Genomic DNA, 23,664 nt, shown 5'->3' with positions numbered 1-23,664 from the left:
TAGATTCCAGATTGAGGGGGGGCTTCCTAATCTCTCTTCTTCTTCTCTCATATGGGGGGGACTTTTTCCTCACATGGGGTTTTATCCTTCACATACTTCTATGAGAGTTCTTTGTATCTAGTTTTCATCTCTCTTTTGGGGGAGGGTTTTTTCCCATTGGGTTTTTCTCTCTTTCCCCGCTTTGTTGGAGATTTCATTGCATTAGTTTGCATGCATTTGCATTTGTACATGGGTACCTAACATGGCCTCGTAGTCGGGACCCATCTTGCATTGCTTAGTTGTATTGTAGACTTAAGTGCATTCCCCTAAGTTGTACTTAAGGGGGGGTGTTGGTGTAAATAATTATTCATCATGGATATTATTACACCTTACTTAAGCTTACTTAGGAAATGCATTTCATAGTAGTTTGGGTATGAGACACTTGGGTGTTTGTGCCACATTGGGATAGTGTGTGTAGGAGAATTTCCACCTTTTATGGTGTTGATCTTTTTACTACTTTATCATATCCACTTATTGTGGAGTGATAATTCCACCTTCAGTGGGCGATCCACCTCATGTGAAATATTATATTATTTCTCCTACCTACCCTTGTTTCTTATTGAGCCACATGTCATGTTTGTGTGCTCACATATCCATATAGCCTTGCCTATATAAGCAGGCTCATATTCATTGTATAAATAACATCGATTGATGATCCAGTTGATCAATATTTTCATCTTGATAAAATATAGTTTATTCCTATCATATATTTTGTCTCTCTTATTTGTGCTTTCCATTGCCTCTTGATCTTGGCAAAATCTCACAATAACTACTGAAGATTTGATTGAAAAAACATTTCTTGATAATTTATCAAGTGCATGGATTGATAATCTTATGCAGATATATTTGTTAGAAACACAGTTGTTGTTGTACCAAAAAATCAACCTGTTAATGCTTGATACAATTGTAAGACTTAATGAATCCACAGGAGGCAATTAAGCCATGTTGTGAACCCAAGCGTCACACTAAACAACACAAGGAGACCAAGGGCACACACCTTGCAACAATCCCCTCCAGTGCAAGTGAGGGGTTCGAACCTATTACCCAAGCTCTGATACCACTTGTTAGAAACATGACTGTCGTTGCAGCAAAATATTGACCTGTTAATGCCCAATACAACTGTGAGACAATGAATCCATGGGAGGTGGTTAAGCCATTTCGTGAACCCAAGTGCCACACTGCACAACACAAGGAGACCAAGGGTGCACACCTTGCAACAATATGATCATGTAAGCTATGTATGCTTTAATATGCATCTTGTGTATAACATATGTCTTATGAGGTGAATTCATGTTATATTGCCTCTTGGAATACTTGTTGATTGAAATGAAGCTCAATTTTATGAAATGATATCATTGCATTAGTGTTAGATTTACTGTATTGCACAAATTCCATTACTCCTACTAGATTTGCATTGCTAGTCTTCCTCATGTTGGGTTGGGTACATCTTTTGTGTCATGAAAGATTTTGAGGAATTGTAAATACTTCATGGTAGGGTGGATAAGCTTTCTAAAAATGTTCTTGTCCATGGTGTTCTTGAGGGAGACAGATGTCGAAAGCTCCTATCATGATTTTCTTCCTGATTTGTTCTTATGTATTTATTGTATTCGACCTTGTGGCCTATTGTAAAGGAACATATTTCCTTATGTTCTAGCTTGTTATTGACTTATGTACTAAATATTTATGTTTGAATGTAATTTCATGTCTCTGATCTTGCATATTTTAACACATGGAATTAGTTTATGCTTGATCATGTGTATGTTTTTGAATTATGTTAATTTACATTGATTTAATACAATGTAGGACCTTACAATGATTCAAAATATGATGATGAATTAGATTTTTTAAGAAGACTAAACAATTTTTTTGGTAAGTACAAGGGGAAATTGCCTTTTAAATGTTTTAATTATGGTGAGATAGGAATTTTTATGGCTAAGTGTCCATATAAAGACTCCAATGTAATGATAGTCAAAAGAATGGAAACAAGTCTTTCAATAAGAAGAATAATTTTAACAAGAGCCAAAAGAAATTATTTGTAAATGAAGACAATTGTTCATCTAATGAAGAAGAAGATAAAGACACTTTTAGGAAGAATGGTGAAAAGGCTCTATTTATGGAGATGACGACCCTTGTTGGTGATACCAGAATGAAGTCTAAAGATGACGAGGAATTGATTTGGTGGAATAATTTCTCTGTTCTAGCAAATATATAAAGAGGTTGAGGAAGAGGATCATTGAAGAAGTAAAGGCTATTGGAGTAATTTTAGGATAATTATCTGGTTATTTATTAATTAGGCCCTTTAAGTAATTTTTAGTTTTAGCTAAACTTAGGTGCTTTTTATTATCTAGAGTTTTCTTTTCTAGAATTAGTTCTTGTTGTAATTGAGCTTAATTTAGCTCCTACTTTGCATTGCTTTAGTTCTCCTAATTTTAGCAATAGGGTTTGCACCTAGGGTTTCATTCATCCTTTATAAGTATGCATTCATTCATTCATTGTAATTATATCTACATTATTGTATATGTAGTATTGTTTTGTGCAATAATATAGAATTCTTTGGTTGTTATAGAGCATACAATGTTTTCTTGATCTTTTTTGTGTGATAGGTGTTTTTCTTGCAAATAATTCTTGGCTCTTGTCATTGATCATCAACTCCTACATGGTATCAAAGCTTTAGATATGTTAGGTTTCTGTCCAAATGCTTGAGGGATCAAACATGGGATAATTTTTATGTGCACATTAGGCTCAAATGGAGGTTGCCACTACATCTGTAGCATTGAAAAACCCTAAGATCTATTATCATTTCATCAAAACTCTAGAGTAGTTAAAAAATTGGGTCAAATTGGCTAAGGGCACAAAAATCAAGGCAAACTATAGGGTAGCTAGAAAATATGGTTAATTTGGAGCAAAAAAGACGCCCAAGAACCTTAAAATTGCTTGTCAATTTGTCAAAATTGGAGATTGAGAAATTATTTGCAAAATTTTCAAAAAATTTATATTTTCATAGACTTTCTATTTTGGAAACTGGCTATTTTGAAAAAAAATTATTTTAAAAAAGTTGCTATTTTTAGAAATTTTTTATTTTTGGGAACCCTTCAAGCCTTAATTGACATGCAGTTGTCTTTTTGCCCATAACTTTGTCATACAGAGTCGAAATTGGGCAATCAAGATATCTTCAAAAACCTAATTCTTGCTCCAATATGATTTTGTAGGTGGTTGATTAGATTCTACACTAATTTTTTGTACCAGGCTTCTAAAGTCAACCTTTAGTTTTGTTCTGTTGGGGCCATATCTTGCACATCTAGACTTTGCTTTTTGAAAATTAGACATCGTTAGAAAGCTCTAGAAGTTCCCTATTCAAATTTTAGGCCATTTTTATAACATAATTATCAAGTATTCAAATATCTCAATTTTGTCCTTTTGGGCTATTTGCAAATCAAGTCTCTATTTGTATTGAGGGTTTCTATTTTTGTATCTTTTTTGGAGATTATTTTGAGGAGTGAATCATGTATAAGGGTTGTAGGTGTAAATATTGTGGGAGAATCAACATGGGCATGAAATGTGTCCTACTCCTAATTTCTCATATAATGCTTTTCAACTCTTGCTTGAGTGTGCATTAAAATCTCAAGTCGCTCCTTCTCCACCTACAAAGACAATTGTTGTACCTTCATTCATTGAGACTCTTATTCTTGTTAAGTAGGAAAATTCATCTATTTGTCTTCTTGATTGGGATTCCTATTTGATAGAAATTGGTTCATTATTTGTGGGGTCTCACATTTCAGATTTGGGAGACACATTTTAGGGTTTATCTCTCCTATTTGATGATAGTTGTGATGCACCTATTGTCACATCTTATTTGTCTTTGGATCTTGTTCAAGATCAATTTCCATTGGTTCCTTGTTTGTCACCTTCTATTATGAGTGGGCATGTAATTGATTGGTTTGTTGCATCTTCATCATCCAAGGACTTAGTGACACATGAGTAGTTTTTTGAGACATCATCCTATATTTTGATTCTACTTCCTACCAATTCTTATCTAGAATGGGAAGCATTCCCACATATGTACTTGGTTTATCTTCTTCCCAAGGGGAGAAATGTTGTTCGTAGACATTGGACTATCTTTTATCTTCAACCACTCATCATTTCTGCAAGACATTATACATTATGGGGGGCTATGTAGTCTCTCCCCCTCTCTTTCCTTTCTATAGAGGGATACTTGATTGTATGGGCATGATCTGCATCTTGTTATTGTATATATCTCAACATATCTTATATCTATTATTAAATATAATTATACTAGTAATAGTTGTGGTGCAACATGAAAGACATTAAATAAATTAATATATACCTATATAATATTATTTTATTAAATATAATAATATTTTATTATATAATTGAGCCCTGATTGAACCCAAATGCTAACCCTAACCATAATTGAAACTTAAACCTAATTTTATTATATTTCTAACAATAGCCCTAAGTGGATCATAACTCTAAGCCTAGTTGAATAGGAATCATACTTTAACATTTACCATAACCATAACTCAAATATTTCTCTCAAACCCTGATTGAAATGTAAACTTAACTGAATCGTAGCCCTAACTATTTCCCTAACTCTAATTGAACCTTAATGTTAATTAAACCCTTCTCTAATTAACTATTAATATTAAATTTAATTGAATCCTGACCTTTGTTGAGACCTAACCCTAATCATAACCCTAATTAAGTCTTAACCTTGTTTAAACCCTAATCATAACCCTAATTAAGTCATAACCTTGTTTAAATCCTGATCTAACTTTTACCAGGTAACTATAACTAAACCCTAACCCTATTTCAATGCTAACCATTATTAACCCTAACCCTAAAATTGAAGACTTTTCTTAGAATTCTTATTTTACCCTAACCCTAAATTGAAGACATTTCTCATAATTCTTATTTTACCCCAATCCTATTTGAACCCTATCCCTTAGTCTAACCCCAATTCTAATAGAAACCCTAATTTTAGCTATATCATTAATTAAACCCCAAAAATAACTCTAATTAAACCCTACTCTAATGTTAACCTTAATCCTAGCTGAACCCTAACTCTAACCCCATTGTAACCCTACTATAATGTTAACCCTAATGTTAATTAAAACCTAGATCCAGCCCTATTTAAACCTTAACAATAATGTAACCCCAACCCTAACTATAACTTAGATTTTCTTACACCCCTAATTTTACCCTAACCCTAACTCAACCCCAACCTTGAACCTAACCCTAGAGTTATACATTTTTCATCACCTCATATTAGATCTTGTAGCTTTATCATTTATGTTTACCTTTGATCTGTAAGACCCCAAAGATGCAATTTAGACAATATGAACTTAACCATGGTCTAGTAATGAATTCATTATATTCAAGCATCTCATCTACTAGGCACATTGACACATTCAATGCCTAGCATGTTGATATTTTTTTGTAGTTTTCCTTCTCCTTGGCTGTCTAAGTTAGATATGAAATTATGCACTTATTTATGACCCATAGATAACAAGTGTTCCTAAGCTCTAAGTTCATGTAACAAAGTTATTTCTAAGGTTATATTACACAACAAATTTTGGTTTATTATGTAGTGAAATGTTTCATGCTAAGAAATATGTTTATACATATTTCAGATAGATATTACTCTCACCCTAAGAAAACTTGTAATATTGCACACATTTTTCTATTTGCAATTATTTATTTTCTTTTGCAAATGCATTTACTTTTGAAAAGTGAACAATATAGAATAAGTGTTCCTATACACTTGCCCATTGATTTGTGGCAATCGCAAAATTCAAGAAAAATTCTTATAAGAAAGAATACATATTCGAGTTAATTAGTAATATGACATCATTTAATGAATAACTATACATATTACAACAAGGGATTACCATGTTATGGTGAAAGAATGGTATTGTTTAGATGCAACAAACATCTAAATTTTGAAATCTTAAAGTATAAATCATAAGAATTCTTGATGTATGAGAGCACTGTAGAACTATGCTGACAAAAAATGCATTTAGGGAACACTTCATAAAACTAGACAAAACTTACACTCCCTTGCACACCCTTGGGTAAAAAATGAGACCTGGTTTCTAATACAATATCATCTTCAAGAAAAGATAAACCACTTCCCAATGCACCTCCACTACCAATAATCAGGCTTGCCAAAACAATCAAATAACCAAAACTAGAACCTTGTCACAAGTTATGGAAAATTAGATGATATTAGTTATGACCGGGATATAGTAGATAAAGTCTAAATATTAGCATGTAAAAACATTGACCATAAGCATTGATAAATGATATAATACACCCAACAAACTTCCTAAAAGAAAATACATGACAATTAAAAATCATGTATATGAATTAAATGAAAACATTAGATACACTAAAACTTAAGGCATAGTGATCCCACAAAAAATCACACAGAAAATTTAGCATTGAATCAAAAGAAAACTAAATCCTAAATTTATCAGTACTTCTCATTAAGTTAACATGCATGCTCATTACTCCTAATCATTTTGGTCAATATTATCAATGTAAAGATGATATATATACCTTGATGATAACTTTATTTATATTTGAGGTGTGCAAAAGATCATGTTCTTGTATGTTCCCAATGCAACAAGTTTGTCTAAACTAATGAACAACCCATTCTATCTTAGTTATTTTAGAATCAATAAATAACTATGAAGAAACAATATGATTATCCATCCTAAATAATTTTTTCATTGAAATTAATGAATTCTCATCTCAAGATTTACCAACATTCCTACTTTGAATGTCAAAATGCATCTTTAAGGACTTGAAAATTTTTTTTGTCAAAGATTTTGAATGCTTAAAAACAATTGTAATTCGAATTTTTTGTCTGCCCTAAAGTGTCTGTATGACACAATTTCCATTAATAGGATTAGATGGTTTGGATTTGTCTATAGATAATGATTATGAAATATGCCTTCATTTATCTTGAAGTGAGAATGTCTTTTAAGTACACTAATATAGATTTCCATTGTTTCTTTTAAGGACAATGAATCAAAAACCCTAGGTGTCTGCAATAACACATTATGCTCCCCATTTTGTCAAAATATGTTGGAAGTCCTGCAATAGCAGTCTTTAAAAGCAACAGGTGGCATATTATTGCTGAAAATAGCATAAAACTAAATTGAAATTGTGTAAGGGCCATGTTTTACTTAACCTACACCAAAACCTTTTAAATAATGCTTCTGGTTGGCGTTGAACTTGTATACTCTTCTAACTAGTTCTGAATCTTAACAGTGCTACCATATTTTATGGAAAAGTACGACAAATTCTTTTTTTGAATGCTATTCTGTGAAGTAGTTTCAACTTTGTCTTGAAGCCCTTGTAAGATGGGCTTGTATAGCTTGTAGTTGCAAAAACTTGTTCAGTTTTCTTAGAACCATAGATTAACTGACATTTATTTCATTTGAACTTGGATTTTTAGAGTTTTATTTGATAGGAGAAATTGTCTGCCGCTATTTTTATAAAGTAAGAGGAGAAAATTGAATTTTCTTTTCGTTATACTTTTATTTGTATGTTCAAGTTATTGTTTGTCATCAAGATTTTATTTCAATGTCTTTGTTTATTTTGAACTTAATATATCTATAAAACCGTAAAGAGTTAACTTGTAGTTTATTTCTTTTGGTGTTTTGCAACCTTTGAGAAAGAGTTGCTTGGAGGGCATGTATTGGATCCTATGTGATAAGTATTATAGACTCCTCACTCTGTAGAGATAAATTAGGAATTTATCTTTAGATACATGAATCCCAAAGAATTCCAAAGTTTTTTTAATGATTCCAGAGAGATGAGAACTCACTACTAAGATGTTACAAACCGAGAGTATGTTGCTTCACTTGATATTTTTGGGCACTGACACCATTTGATTTTCTTTGTAATTTTTTAGGTTTAAGCAGTGCCTTTTTTAAGAATTATTTCTATTTCCAATCAGTTTTATAACATTGAAACATGCAGCTTTTAGCTAAAAGAAAGAGTTTTCATTGATCATCAAATTCATTAAAAATTATCTTTTTGTTTTCTCACCTTTTAAGTTCACAATGTGTCCATAATGTTTTGATTGTAGTTGTATTCCTAAATTGTTACTGTGAGAATCACCTTCTATGTGCTTTGTGAGAATCACCTTCTATGTGCTTTTTGGTGATTGCATGGGAAATTGTTTACTTCATTTGTATGCATCTACTTCATTTGTTTAAATACTTTTGGTTTGCCAAATTTTTCCCCAAATGATTTTTGCTTCTTTGGGATTCATTATAATAACCAATTTTGGAAGTGGAACTTTAAGCAAGAGTTCTGCACACCTTTAGTAAAAAGTCTTTTCTTTTTCTTATTTTTATGGGCAAGTGAACTTTCATGTGCTCCATTTTCTTAGTCATGTTGATAAGCTGCTAGGGTGGGCCAACATATAATGCAAAATTCTCTGATGTGTGCAATAGATTATCGACAACACTTGACCTTGACAATGTTTTAAGCCAACATTTACATCCCTTGTTGACATAAAAATAAATAAAACTTATTTCTTTTTGTCCATAAAATTTACCTTCTAGACTTGGTGAAGGTCAAAAGTGGACAATCAGAAGTGGACAAATCTAGAGCACGGTGGAGTAATTTTCCCTCCACCTTATAAGACACATGGAGTTAAAATGCTTTATGATGGGAAGCCAATTGATCTTTCTCTTAATGAAGAGGAGGTGAGATATTGTTGGTTTTGATTTTTGTCTTTTTTGTGTTTTTCTATTGTAACATGCTATTGTGTTACTACTTTTTTTTTAGAATTTTTGTAAGTGTGACTCACTGGTTTATTAAGATTTTTGGTTTTTGGTATATTTATTTATGTTGTTATCCATAATATTGTTCAATACTTTAAGAATATGTAGATTCTTTTCTATTTTGATTTTGTAGGTTACCACTTTTTTTGTTGCCATGAAAAGTATAGATTATGCTTCAAAGCCAAAATTCATAGAGAACTTTTAGAGTGACTGGAAGCAAGTTTTGGGGAAGAAACATGTCATCCAAAAGTTTTAACTTAGTCACTTTACCCCAATTTATGAATGACATCTCAATGAAGAAGAAAAGAAGAAACAAATGACCACAAAGATGAGTTAATATGCAACATGAATACTGTTAAGGTAGTTAATCATTTTGCAAGAATTAGATAAGTCAATATATAAATAGTTTTTCCTCAAGTCTATGTTATGAATTTTTTTTAATGATATTGTTGTGTTTTCTAGGATGTTTTCATTTATTTTATTGCTTGTGCCTATATCGGCTAGAAAGTCACACCCCCTTCCCTTTTTTCCAATCTCTTATCTAGATGTAATTTGTTACTTTAGTACAACTTAGTGTATTTTTAGCAATTTCACAGCTAATGATATAAACAATGCAAAATCACTAAGAAATCTATACAATTTAAATATAACTTTTATTAATTTTGTTGTAATTATTTATGTTAAAAATAGAATTTTTTCAAATGAATGTAGAATTTTCTTGCAACATTGTATTTTACAAATTTATGCAAATAGACAAGGGCTATAATTGCTAAATTATAAAACCTCTTTCCATTTTATACAATATTTTTTATTTGTTTGAACATCTGGTTCATAAAATATTGTCTTCAATCATCCTTTATCATTACTCTTTATATTTTACATTTTTTTTTGTCCAATCCATTGGTTTGGATTGCAAGTTTGTGTAAATATAGTGTTTAGTTGTAATCTATTCTCTACTTATTGTTAGTGTTACAAGACGATTATTTATGGATTTAAATGTAATTTCTATTAGCACTATGTATCATGTAGAAGAATTTATATGCAACTTAGCCACACCTTATCCATCAAAAACTTGCACATTTTGTTGTTATGTTGTTATGTTTTGAATATTCAACATATATTTATAAAATTGTGGTGTTAATGCAGGAAGCAAAGCAATTGAAAGAAGAAAAGATAAAAGAAGAGGAAAAATACATGTGGGCTATTGTGGATGGAGTGAAACAGAAAGTCTACAATTCATTCTTATTGGTGATAAGTAGAATATTACATAATCTTGTTTTTAACTTCCTTTTCATTTGCATTGTTGCAAGCTGGCAATTTCAAAGTTGAACCCCTTGAGTTGTTCCATGGTTGGGGAGAGCATCCAAAGGTTTGATTTTTATCTAATTCAAGAAATTGATATGTTAAAGGTTGAAAAGCTTTTGGCTTTTTAGGGCTAGATTTGTTTTACTGGTCATTATCATTTCTTTCTGAATCTTTTGTTAGTACTACAATAATAATAAAAAATTGTACCTATTCATAGATGGGTAAATTGAAGAAGTATATTAACCCAAATGATATTACTATTAACATTGGGAAGGATGCCTCCATTCTAGAATGTCCAATTCCAGGCCACGGGTCATAAAATATGTGTTGTCTATTGCTAATTGCCATTATTAGTGATATCTAGTTTTAGTGTTCACTACTAAACATGTGAACTCTTTTTCTTGGTTCTAAGTATGTTTTTTGGGCTATTTCCTCCTTATAGGTGGAAGGAGGTCAAGAATGATAAAATTGTCACATGGTTGGCTTTTTGGTATAACTTAGTCAATCTCAAGGAATTCAAGTATGTATTTTGGGGTGCCAGTAGTTCTCTAAAAGGCCAGAGTGACATGGAGAAGTATGAGAAGGCAAGAATGCTCAAGGTAATTTTCGTCTCTCGTGCATGTTGAATTTTGGTCACTATTTTTGGAATAATTAAACTGACATTTGTTGGTTTGTATCCAATAAATGTTGTGATGCAAAGAATTTTTTTTGTGTTTGCGCAAGATTACATAGATAATATTTGAGATTCATACACAAAACACCAAATCATAAAATATAACTGAGAGACAAATTGTTGTTGCCACTTATCTTATTGATAGGATTGCTCTAAGGGTTGGCAAACAAAAGGTGATCTAATAGAGGATACTTAGTTTGCACAATAGATTTGTATATACATGAATTTTTTTGAATTGATACTGTTGTATGTGCTTTCATTAACATTTAAGAAATGTTTTTGCTGCATCATTAGACTTTAATAACTTGTAGTTAGCTACAATTTTTTCTCTATTTGTAAATTGGTCCAAACATGAACTGAATTCTATTCCAAACAAGTATTGTGTGTCTTTTTAGAGTGTTGTTAATTTTTAGCAATTGTTAATGTGTGCTAATCTATAGAAAATAGGTCATTTTTTCATTTGACTTATAATGTATAGATAAATAATTATTGGGGTTATCTCTCTCTCTTTCTATGACTACACTGTCTTTTATTTCACTGCCCCATGTGACACAACTTCAGACTATTCCTTGTTCTTTCTTTCACTTGTTATTTTGATTGATTTGATCCAAATTTTGTATTTTATTTATAGAGTTGGATAATTGTTGGACAAATTTTCAATTAGTAAGCATAGTAAAAATTAGCCAATTGAAGAAATTTTTGCATGCAAGCATTCCCAGATAAGACTATCAACTCTTCATTGATTTATTTTCAGCATTTTTCTTCCTTTCTTATGGAAATTATTTGGCATGTAGATACTATAAAATGTCATTAGTCCAACAAATTGAGAAAGTGAACTTGTATGTCTGTATGCAATCTATTGTCACATTTAGTGAATGAAAAAAAAATAGACATACAAATTAATTATTAATCTAGTATTATGCAACTTTGTGTAAGAAGTGAAAGGTAGATGTTCTCTCTTATTGATTAACTATTTTGGAATAACATTTCTATTATTTTCTTGAATTATAGGATGATGATGAGGCTGATATAGTTGGTTCTTGTACATTGTGTTAGCAAGAGACACTGTTCCGGTGAAGATTGATACAAGATTGATGCTTAGGAGTTGTTATTGATGGCAAATCAGTTTAGAAATCATATTTGGTGTACATAGATTTGATTTACCAAAAGTAATATTGTTCATGAGGCATAAGTCTAGAAGGTGGAACACAATAACTGGTAGAATACGAGTACAGTTTGCATATCTTGATTTTGGTTGTGGTGATAGAGGCAAATGATTCAAGGTTCGAAGTAGATTGTTTCGTAATCCCGATACCTGGTGTTGATTCATGAGCGAGATTGAAGGTCCGATATCTGGTAATTCAGTTAGAACAGAGCTATTTTGGTGTAACATGTGATGCAAAATCTTTGGGTTGATTTCGGTGATTGGTTTCATGATCGAGGAGATTGGGCCGATTTGTGTGAAGCTTGTTATCATTTTGTTTGGGTTCGTATATGGATTTGTGGATGGATTGATCCGACTTGGTGATACATGTCTCATGTTGCGTGTTATGTGGTTTGTGGAAGCTGACATGAGAAATGATTCATTTTTTTGATGCGGATATATAAGATTGACTTGGTTGGACATTTTTTGTGTGTGAGAAGTCTGTATGAGTGAATGTGAGAAGATTAGTGAATGTGATTGAAGATTTTGGTGCTCCAGTATATGACAAAGCAAGAAAGTAGAGAAGATAAGCATATCGGTTGTAGAAGTCAATTCAAGCCTAACTGGAACTACTTTTTGGCATTTGTAGATTCTATACTTCAGTTCATTCATTATTGTAATCAATTTTAATCACCTGTAAGGCAGCGAGCCTTCCTCCAGGTTGTAGCCCTTTTGTATTTGAGTAGTGAGCTCTAGGCAGTGTGCTTGAATGCAAGTGAATTCCCCTTATCTAATATTATCATACTGATGGCCATAGTATAATAATATTGGTTAAAATCACACCATGATTTTTCCCTTTCCAGTTTCCACATAAAAATCTTTGTGTTATGGTTGTGTGGTTGATTTCTTTATGTTTCTACACTTTACTTTCATTCTTATGCATCTGGTGGTTTAAGAGTCAACTTAAAAAGTTTGTATATTACAAAACACTGATTCCCCCCCTCTTAGTGTTCATTGATTCCCACAATTGGTATCAGAGCTTAGTTCCTTGGAAGAACCCTGACAACTTGAGGAAGATTTGGAAGATTGAATCAATGGACTCCGGTTTGCAGAAGCAACTTACCGTGACACTTGAAGTTCTTGATGCAGCTATGAAAGAGAAGAGTAGCCTGAGGAGAAGTCTGGAAGTAGCTAAAAATTTCATTGAATCTTTGAAGGAACAAGTCAACACATCAAGAGAGAAGAGAAAGGAACTAATGGATAAACTCAAGGAGAAAGAAGGACAAAACATTGACAATCAAGCCCTACAAGACAAGACAGATGAATGCAAGAAGCTTGCTAGAGAGAATACAGTCCTGAAGAATGAGATACAATCCATTGTGATGAATCTGACAAAGGAGATTGAAGATAGAAAGAAGAATGAGGAAAATATGACCCAGTCATTGAAGGATAGATCTGATGAATGTTGCAGATTGAACTATGAGAATGATCAGTTGAAACTTGAATTGGTGCAATGCAAGAATGATGGACAAGAAGTTAAAAGGAAGATCATAATTCTGAGAGATGAGCTTTCTACTACTAATGAATACAAAGAAAAATTCAAAGCTATCTTATCCAAGCTAGATGAGATGCTAGATTGTCAGAGACATGGGAAAGACATGCGAGGACTTGGATATGAGAAAGGAGAATCCTCTGATTTTGGATAAAGCAATCATTAGAAGAACAAGAAACCTCCGGTAAGACAACCTAATGCTTATAAATTAAATGGTAAATGTTTTTCTTATTTCATATAATAATGGTCCTACCTTTACCAATCAATGTTTCATATGCAACAACTCTGGTCATAAGTCAGACATGTGCATAACAATGATGAATAATTTTCAAAAAAAGAGATAGTATGCTTGTGGAATGTTTGGACATATTTATAGTCAATTCAAGATGTGACCAAATCAAATTAACTTCATACCTATGCAAGAAAATATTGCTTTCTATGCATGCAACAAATCCAGTCACATTGCAAAATATTGCAGAAGCAAGAATGTGAGCAAGAGTCCTCTGGTAGACCAAAAAAAATCAGATGAAAAAGGAAAAGAAAAGGTTGAAGAAGTTAGAGAGCAGCATAAGAAGATGTGGGTTAAGACAGAATATTCAAATGTTCAAAATGGCTCCACACTTGATTCCAGTATTGGAACCTCATCCGGTAACTAAGGCATTTTGGCCTTAGGGGGCTTTTCATGTAGATTCTTAAAACCCCCTTTCAGAGATCTATAACCGGTCGATGATGGTTGCAAATGATTGAGATTATTTGTGCGATTGATATCTGGAAGATTACATGCCTATCTGAGTATCTAGTGATGAATTCTTGAGAAATAGGGTATCTAGAAAGCCTTTAGGGTTGTGCATTTATTACAACTTGAAGGTAGGTTTTTAGTGGATAAAAAGGCATTTCAATCATTCATTCTTCACATTGAAAACAAAGAGAAAGGGAAAAAGAGAAAGACGAACAAGATTGAGCAGTGATAAATGAGCTTGAAGCGATTCGGCAGTGATTCCTAGCATCCGGTTGAATTTGAGAAAGTATTTATTCATGTTCGAGTTGTTTTTCATACCCTATTCGAAATGGCATTTGCATCTGGTGTTGCAAATTTGTTGGTAGTTGAGATTACTGAAAGCGCAAGGCCAATGTTTAAGAGACATCCATTCAAATCGATTGAAGATGATCTAGAAGGAGCATTTTTCTCTGTGATGTATGGCATGCTGCATAATGAAGATATTAGGGCATACATTCACTGCAATATCGAAGAGCTTGGGAATGTGGACATGCTATCACTCTACACCAAGCATATAATGGATGGAATGGGGAATTTGAAGCTCGAATTCAAATCATTGCAAGACAAGGGTTTTATCTAGTTTGTTCACTTTCTGGTGTTCGATGAACCCGAATGGGTTAGGTACATCTTGAGCCGAATCCATGATGAGTTTATATGACTGGATAGAGCTCACAAGATCTTGAAGCAAGCCATTCAAGTTGTAACTTGTTTGAATGCAGCCGATGAGATTCTCAGTTTGAGGAAAGTCCATAACACAAGAGTGAACATGGTTACTGAATCCTAGCGCGAAGACTGATTAATGACAATTAGTGATATCATTGAACATGAAGTGAGATTTTCTTCAATGGTGACATGATACAAGGTGTACCGGTCTAGTAGACAGAATCCAGTATCTGGTATTGCTATATTTGCAGCCTATCAAATGCTTAAGGAGGACAAAAGATATGACCTGTGTGGAGTGCTTCTTAGTGAGATAATGAGAAACCTGAAGAAGATAAGACAAGATAAGAAACATGTTTTTAATTTCATTTCTCTAATTGTCTGTTTAGCACTTTACTTCTTGAATAAAATCCCCCAAAATAGGAAAAGTACAATGGGCTTATGATAAACCGGTGGTAGTCCAAATCAAGGAAGGTTTGGAGGGGTTAGGCGATGTAGTAACTTAGAAATCTACTTTGTGGGGATACTTTAAATCCTTTCAAGAAATGATGGAAGGTAGAGAGAGGACTCCAAAAGATATTGTTGAAAAATATGAGAATACAATTTTCTTCATGGTAGATAAAGATCAATTTCACTTGGATGCAGTTGAACCTAGAACAGTTTGGATCATGCCCATGGGGTATGAGGTAGATGGAAATACACTTGACTGATATGCTCAACACCTGTTGAGTAAACCGGTAGACGAGAAAGAAAAAGGTTTGGTAATTACAAGTTGAAAGACTTGGACCTGCACAAGAAATTCATTGAGTTGGCAAGGAAGAGGAAAGTTAGAAAAGAGGTTGAAGAGCTTGCTGAACAAATGGGTATTACCAAAGAAGTTGTGAAAAGAGATAGGGAGAAAAATATACTAAAGGAGGAGGACATGGTAAAGTCTAAGAATTCAAAACTGGTCTCCACTCCTCCCAAGAAATCCAAGCAAAGGAAATCCCATTTTGCACCTACCTTCAGTGTTCAGAAGACTATCCCTCCACCCAAGCCACAAGCCAAGTCAACTAGTGGAGTTGAGAAGAGGAAGAAGGAGAAGCCACAAAGAGAATATGTTGTAGCCACTGTTGAGGATATAGAAACTGAATCTGGTGAAGCAGTGAAAGAGGTAAAGAAGACAACTACCTATGCTAGGGTAGTGAGAAACCCTCAATCCAGTGGAGCCCAATCATCCAAGAAGCCAAGATCTAAAGCTGAGCCATTTGGTAGAGCTAGAGAGAGCAAGAAGTAGAAGTTTGAATTGGATGAAGCTCTAAAGTTGGAAAAATTTGAGGGTACTTATGATGTTGTGCCCCCATTGACTTTGAATGAAATAATTAATGAAGTACTTAAGGATGACAATTTGAAGAATGTGCCTGTATATTATGAAAATTTTGATGATAAAGATCCAAGAGCTATAAAGGAAGTAGTTGTACAGTACATGGATGTTTATAGTAAATAATTAATAGAATTATCATCCATGATACCCAAGAGCCTATATGAAATTTTGGATGCAAGGAGGCATACAACAATTTAGAGGATGAAAGAATAAATGAATATGTATTAGTGAATTTCAGCTATGTGATTTCTAAAGTTGAGGTTGTTAGACTACTAAATCTTGCAAAGGAGAGATTCAAAAGAAAGAAGAGAGGCAATAAAATCATGCTTGGTAAAATAGATGAAGTGACTAAAGAGAAATATTGAGACAATTTTGATAGATCATAGATATAATGTGAATCCGACACATGATGACACTCAATTGAGAGAGCAATCACATGATACCTTTGTTCTAGAAGTTCATATAAGCATTCCTGATGTGCAGAAAGATCAAATATCTAAGAAGGTCATTCCAACAGAGCAGAGTAATGTGCATGCAACAATTGATGTTGATCAGAGGGTTGATAACTTTGATGAAGCTGAACAAGATCCTCCAGTGATAGAAGTTGTTTCAGAAAAGGCAGCTGAGAATATAGTTGATGTCGAAAAGGGTGAAGATGATGGTAAAGATGCGAGTGTAGAGGTATAAGGAAAGGAGAAAGGAGAGAAGAAGGATAATCAAGCTTTGGTGATAGTGGCTAGAGACACTATAGATGAAAAAGGAAAACAAGTTGTTATTGATTCAGATGATTTTGCTCAAGGGCCTATTGATATGAGTTCTTTATCTCCAATTCAAGCATTGAAGCTAGAAACTCTTTCACAAGAAAAAGCCAGTGAGGACTTACTCAAGTCCCATACCGTAGATAAAGAGTTAATAACATTGGCGGGATATATATCAGAGACAATTTTGCCATTTTTTAAACTAGACACAATTGATAATCCCTCCGGTAAGATTAGAACTATGTTGAATGTTGTAGAATCTGATTTTGTGTCTTTGGAGAAGGCAACAAATACTTTTTGAATCAGTTTAATGCTATGAGACTGAAAACATTCTTGAAGATGATTGAGAGTGATAAGGTAAGTTTAATAACTGCTATGGAGGGTATTCAAGATGCTTTAGACAAAGGTGGTCAAATATACAAGTCATGTCTAATTTTGCAAAAGTTTACTATGGACATTGACAAGAAAATAAAAGAATGTGAAGGCCAACTTGCTAGCATATCTCAGTTATATGCACCTCAATCAGTCTTGACTAGCAGTTTTGAACCACAAGTTTTGAGTATATTGGATAAGATTAAGAGTTTAACTCAGGAAAAGGACAAAATTTTGGGTAGAGTAGGAGAAGTAAGGAGTCTTATCACTTCTTTGATAGATTCTCTGATGAATAATGTGCAAGATGCAAAGGATTCTCTGAACAAGAGTGTTCTAGTAGATAGAAGAGGAGTAGAGATGCATGCCTATATTTTCAGTGGGATGATCAGTATTTTAGAGAGTTTGAAGAAGGAATGGGATAACCACTTGCTATCCTTAAGGACAATTTTTGATGATATTTTCAAGTTTTTGTAAGCAAATGTATATATATCCTTGTATATAAATTTTGGCAAACTCTTATATTTGGAATTGATGTCAAAGGGGGAGAGAACAGAGGGAAAAATAGTGCAAATCCTCAGGGGGAGCTTGTAGAGTCTTGGAGAATTTTGGGAGAGTTTTAAATTTTGAAGTTTTGCAGCTTTAAGTGTACAGTTCATTTTTCACAATGTGCAGTGAGCCTTCCTTCGGTTTGTAGTCCTTTTGTATTTGGGTAGTGAGCTATAGGGAGTGTACCTGAATGCAAGTGCATTCCACTTATGTAATATTATCATACTCTTGACCATAGTATAATAATATTGTGGGTTCAAATCCCACCATGGTTTTTCCCTTTCCAGGTTTCCACATAAAAATCTTGGTAAATTATGGTTGTGTGGTTGATTGCTTTATTTTTCAGAACTTTAATTTCATTCTTATGCATCTAGTGGTTTAAGAATCAACTTAATAATTTTTTAAATTACAAAACATTAATTCAGCCCCCTCTCAGTTTTCATTGATTCCAACACACTAAGAGTGGAAAATGTGAAATTATTTCCTCCAAAGTTTCTTTAGGTGACATGATAACTCTAATTTTTATGTCTCATGCTTTAAGAGTGTTTACTAGCAATCTCACAAGCAACAAATGAAATAGACAAGTTGTTTCTCTTCTAAAGCTTCTGATGGATGAGGCCTTTTCTTTCAGCTTGACTTCCTAGGTAAAGATTCTATCCAATACTTCAATATGGTTGAGATTGATGAATGGGTCTACATCACTATCAATCATTTTAGAAAAGGTATCCATGCTTTAGTTGAATGTTAAATTGCATTGTACAATGCCTTTTATATGAGCTAAACCAATTTTGTTATATTTCTTATAAATTGTACTTGTATGCTTAAGGTAAATAGGATAGCGATTTTTTATTTGATGGGTTGGATCCAAATATACTGAATGCTCATCTCAAGAAAATAATGCCTAGCCTCATAGAAAATCCTTCATAATATATAATGCCTCCATCACATTAGACAAATTGGTATGTGTTGCATTCCTTAAAGATGGTTATCCCAAATGCACACATAGATTAGATGTAATTATGTAGATGAATATTGAAATTAATTACATTAAGATTCCCAAAGCTCCTAGAGTCAAACAAGAGCCCCCTATGGCCTATATTGTTTGAACCCCAATAATTTGCATTACTGCTGCCCCATGTTTCAATTAATAGGTCACAAACCATAGTCTAATGAATGGTTTAGCATATGCTAGTACTTTAGCTGCATGTTAAAGGTATTTTTTTTTGTCTACAAATACTTCACAATTCATCGACTAAATGTGCACTACCAAAGTGCATTGTTTCATATATTGTATAGATATGGACTATATATTTTCATTAAATGGAGTCATTCTTGCACTACATGATATTTAAATTTTTGAGATCACAACTTCAAGCCTTTATAGAATTGTTTCCAAATTCTTGCAAAATCACAAAACTTGAATCTAGTCCCTTTTGAAGTGCATTGATTTGTGGTACCTAGCAATTGGTTTTTTTTCTCAATGTTCATCTTTGCTATATTTATACTCATCATATGGATTATGATTGCTTTGATTCCTTTCTTATGGGCTTCATTTGTGAAATATCCTTCAATTTAAAGTAGACCTTATGGAGTGATTTAATTCTAAGCATAATGTAATGATTCTTATTACTGCTTTATCTTTTATCGTCCTCAACTTCAAGACACAAATGGTAGTGGTACACTATAAAATATTTTTGGCTATCAACAAGCAAACAAAGAGACAAGTGCACATTCACAATTCATAATTTCTAGATTCTTGTTGTTGACTGTTTCTTTGAACATTTACACTAGACTACGTATATATGTTTTTGATTTATGAGAAGCCTTAGATCTAATGGTTCTGAAATGTTTGAGTTCTTGTTTAGGTTAGAATTCTTTGTAACCATCAATGCTTCGAGTCAAAGTCAGACAATGCTCAAATGGATAGATTATTGAGAAAAATGACATAACTTGGGGCATGTCTCTATTTTTATTGCATCATATTAAAGGCATGCACAATGTATTTTTCAAGTTTTTGAATGTACATTATATTTTCAAGTTTTAAAATAGTATCTCTTAAAAAAATATGTGCTTATAATTGCCACAATGATGTTGCATTGAGTTTGCACTTTTTTATTCTTGTATTAAAAATGTATGGATTTATTGAAACATTGTATTTTCAAGTTTTAGAAATGCATATTGCATATTTCAATTTTTAGAATTGTACCTCTTAAACAAGTAGCTGTGCTTATAACTGCCATAATGATGTTGCATTGAGTTTGCAATTTTTAATTCTTTTATAAAATGTATGGATTTATTGAGATTAGTTAGGCCTACTTTCATAGAAAGACTTGAGATAGTGAGTCTTATATCTTAGTGTCAGAGTTAGTTCATTCTTTGTTTAGATCTTTAACATCCCGGTTTATTAAAAATAGGATCTTGTAAAGGAGCTTGAAACAGATTTTAGCAGGGCAAAAAAGGGAGACAACCACTAAATTATGTAGAAGGGAAGCCAAAGAGGAAATTCAATCCTAAAAGGTATGATCTCCCCTTTTGTGGAATCATGCTTTTATTTATCAATTCCTATTTGTTACATGTGATTGAATATTTGGCATGAGAATGTTTATCCTTCTCATGTTGCAAAATTTAGGAGAAAATTGAACAAACGAAGGTTAAAATAGATAAAATGAAGCTAATAATGAAAAGAAACCTAATGATTTTAAGACTCTGGCATTGGAAACATCTGAGAAAAATTACTTGGACCCAAGAATCATAGTTGCCTGGTGCAAGCGCCATGACGTTTGCATTGAAAAGGTAGTTGTTTTATTCATATTTTTGTTCTTTAGCTTTAGAAGCTATTGCACAATGCTTGTTTGGTTTCCATCTAGGTGGATTGGTATTAATTCCTCTTCTTTTTTCTTGCTACCAGATATTCAGTAAATCTCTGTTGGCCATTTTTGCATGGGCAATGGACGTAGAGAAAGACTACAAATTTTGATGTGTCTCTTGATTTGTAGTCTTGTTAAGTGTATAAAGGTGCAATTTGTATGACATCTTTAAATGAGATTAAGCAAACTATACCCTTGTATTTTATTCTCTCTTTTTTTGGGGATGGTGTAAAATGCTTTCCTTGAGTCTTGTAGATTTTATTTCATGGATTTAGCCCATGTGAAGTGTTGGCACTCAAAAACCCCATCCTTTACGAAAACTATGTAATTATTTTCCTCTAAGATGGAAGTACATAATCTATATATTTAGTGCTTTAGATCCCACTATTCTATTATGGGCTTATGTGCATTTCTGTGCATTTTCAGCATTGTTAAAGAGTAAGAAAACATGTTTTTATTTTATTATTTGAGAGGGCTAGCTTTTTCTGTTGTGAGAATGAAACCAATGTTTGGTTTGGAGTTTGATAATAAGTTGGTTCTCGGGTACAAATGTTCACTTAGGTTTGACTAGATTTATTGGTTTGTTTGTGTTAATAATTTTGTTGTTATATATAACTATTTTTTAGGGTGTGTGCATTTGGTATTATTACTTTATTAGCCGATAGGCTATTATTTGGGAGAAACCTCCAATGGGCATGTAATGTCTCACTCCATAAAAAAAACTTTGTAGTCTCACACTAGAGAAAAACAACTTTTAGAGAATTATAACATTCATCTCACATTCCACATGTTCACTGGTTGAAATAGAAAAAATAATACTTGCCAAGCTTGGAATTCTGGAGCAGTTTGTGGGAAATAGATGGCAGGGCATGGAGTTTTTTGCAATAATCTAGGTGTGATAAGGGTTTTTTTCTAGGAGGGACTTTGTGCCTTGGTGAGATACCCTATTGTTGTGTATTTGCTCCTATGTGGAGGGGTTAATTAGACTCCAACTCAAAACATGGAGGTTGTAGAACATGTGAGAATAAAATAAACAATGGCGTGGAACCTTGCAAAGGTCTGACATAGGAAAATATATATTTATATACTAGCACTTGCATCATGAACAGGTGCAAGGAATTCATCGATAAGAAAATCAAAGAATTGTGGTGTGGATCGGTTCTCCAAATAAGGCTAAGTTTTACTTAATTTTTAGATGAAAATATTAATATTGTGAAAAATGTTTCTAATTTGGTAAATACATAGTCCTTAAAATTTTTAACTCAAATTAGCAAATGTATTGAATAACATAAATTTGGCCCCAATTGAAATCTGGAAGGACAATTTGATTCCAAGAAAAATAAAATAAAATAAAGATCGAGGTTTTGAAAATATAGAGGATGAGAGAGGGAAGTGATAAAGAAAAGCTATTCATTATATTATGATTTATCTACTCAATTGTGTAGTCATCACCCTATATTTTATGCCAAGTAGTTCACTAAAATGCATTTTGATAACTATAATACAGTACCATTACACACAAAACAATGGGGCAATAAATATTGACTCGAAAACTTGGCATTGGAATCTTGATATATGATCACTCGCCTTTTGTAATGTAACGACAATCATTTTAGCTTGACTACATATTCTACCAAATTCATATACTTGATGATGAGGAATCTGGCACAAAAAGAGGGAACATCTCCATAGTTAACATACATACACACAATTATACATTCTCTTAATACATCAAATTATAACACAAGTCCATGCACCTATGTCTATCTAGTCATTTACCATCTACATTTAGCCATTATCCTATCTCAAGACAAGTCAATACTCATATAGTGATCTAGGGGTCACAAACCTATAATTTTCTAATTTAACTAATTAACCCCTTTCACCCTTCCACCTCGATCTATCTAAATACCCATTTGACATAATTTGAGGTTATGGTAAAAAAGACTATTTGATCAAAGCATATGTGCATTTGAAAAAATATGTGTTGTACTCTTTGCACAATAATTAAGTATGTTAACTATGTAAAATAAATATCTATTTGTGGCACATATTTGGGATGTGTTTAGCCACATTAAATATTAATTTGGGTTCACTTGTAAAGTTGTATGGGACATTGGTTAGATATTTATATAGGATTGCACTATGAAAAAAATAAAATTGAAAAAAACCTAGTATAAGAAAGCAAATGTAAGGAATAAAGGTTTTGTGCTCTCATAGTTTTAAGACACGTGAATTTGCAAAACCAAAGTTATATTTATGTGAGTTTGGTTTTTTAAAATAAAGCACATGTTTAGTAATTAAATTTGTCTATCATTTGTAATGAGCTCTCCTAAAGAGTGCATATCTGAATTATAGCATGGGATGTCTGGTTTCATAGTTATCCATTATGCTCGAATACATGAAGGGTGTATTAGATGAGCTTGGTGCTGAAGAAGTATTTCATGGAGACTCTATAAGAATATTGTAATATTTCACTGCTAAATAATACATTTAGTGTAAATATTTTTCAAAGTTGAGTATTTCTCTCAAGAGAGTTTTTCCAGCATACATCTTGTGTTACAATCTTCTGATATGTCTTTGATATTCCTCCTCTCCATTGTGCCCATTCTCACTATGTAATTGACTTTTTGTAATTGTGTTATTGTGTTTTGTTCCAAAATGTCACCCCATTTGAACTTTGGGATGTGATTGTTATCAAATTAAAAGACCTAAAGTTAAATGAAAATTGACATAGATATGTATTTTTTTTGCAATACAAATGTTACCTAATTTGAACTTTGTG

General features: G+C 32.7%; 1 pseudogene; it reads left to right on the top strand.

The window, feature by feature from the left end:
• Positions 1 to 20,989, top strand: part of LOC131048316 (DNA topoisomerase 1 alpha-like) — a 38,557-nt pseudogene extending 17,568 nt beyond the window's left edge.
• The last annotated feature ends 2,675 nt before the right edge of the window (positions 20,990 to 23,664 follow it).

Source organism: Cryptomeria japonica, chromosome 3, assembly GCF_030272615.1.
Source record: "Cryptomeria japonica chromosome 3, Sugi_1.0, whole genome shotgun sequence".
Lineage (NCBI taxonomy): Eukaryota > Viridiplantae > Streptophyta > Pinopsida > Cupressales > Cupressaceae > Cryptomeria > Cryptomeria japonica.
The sequence above is the reverse complement of the archived record's forward strand: the minus strand, read 5'-3'. Positions and strand labels throughout refer to the sequence as shown.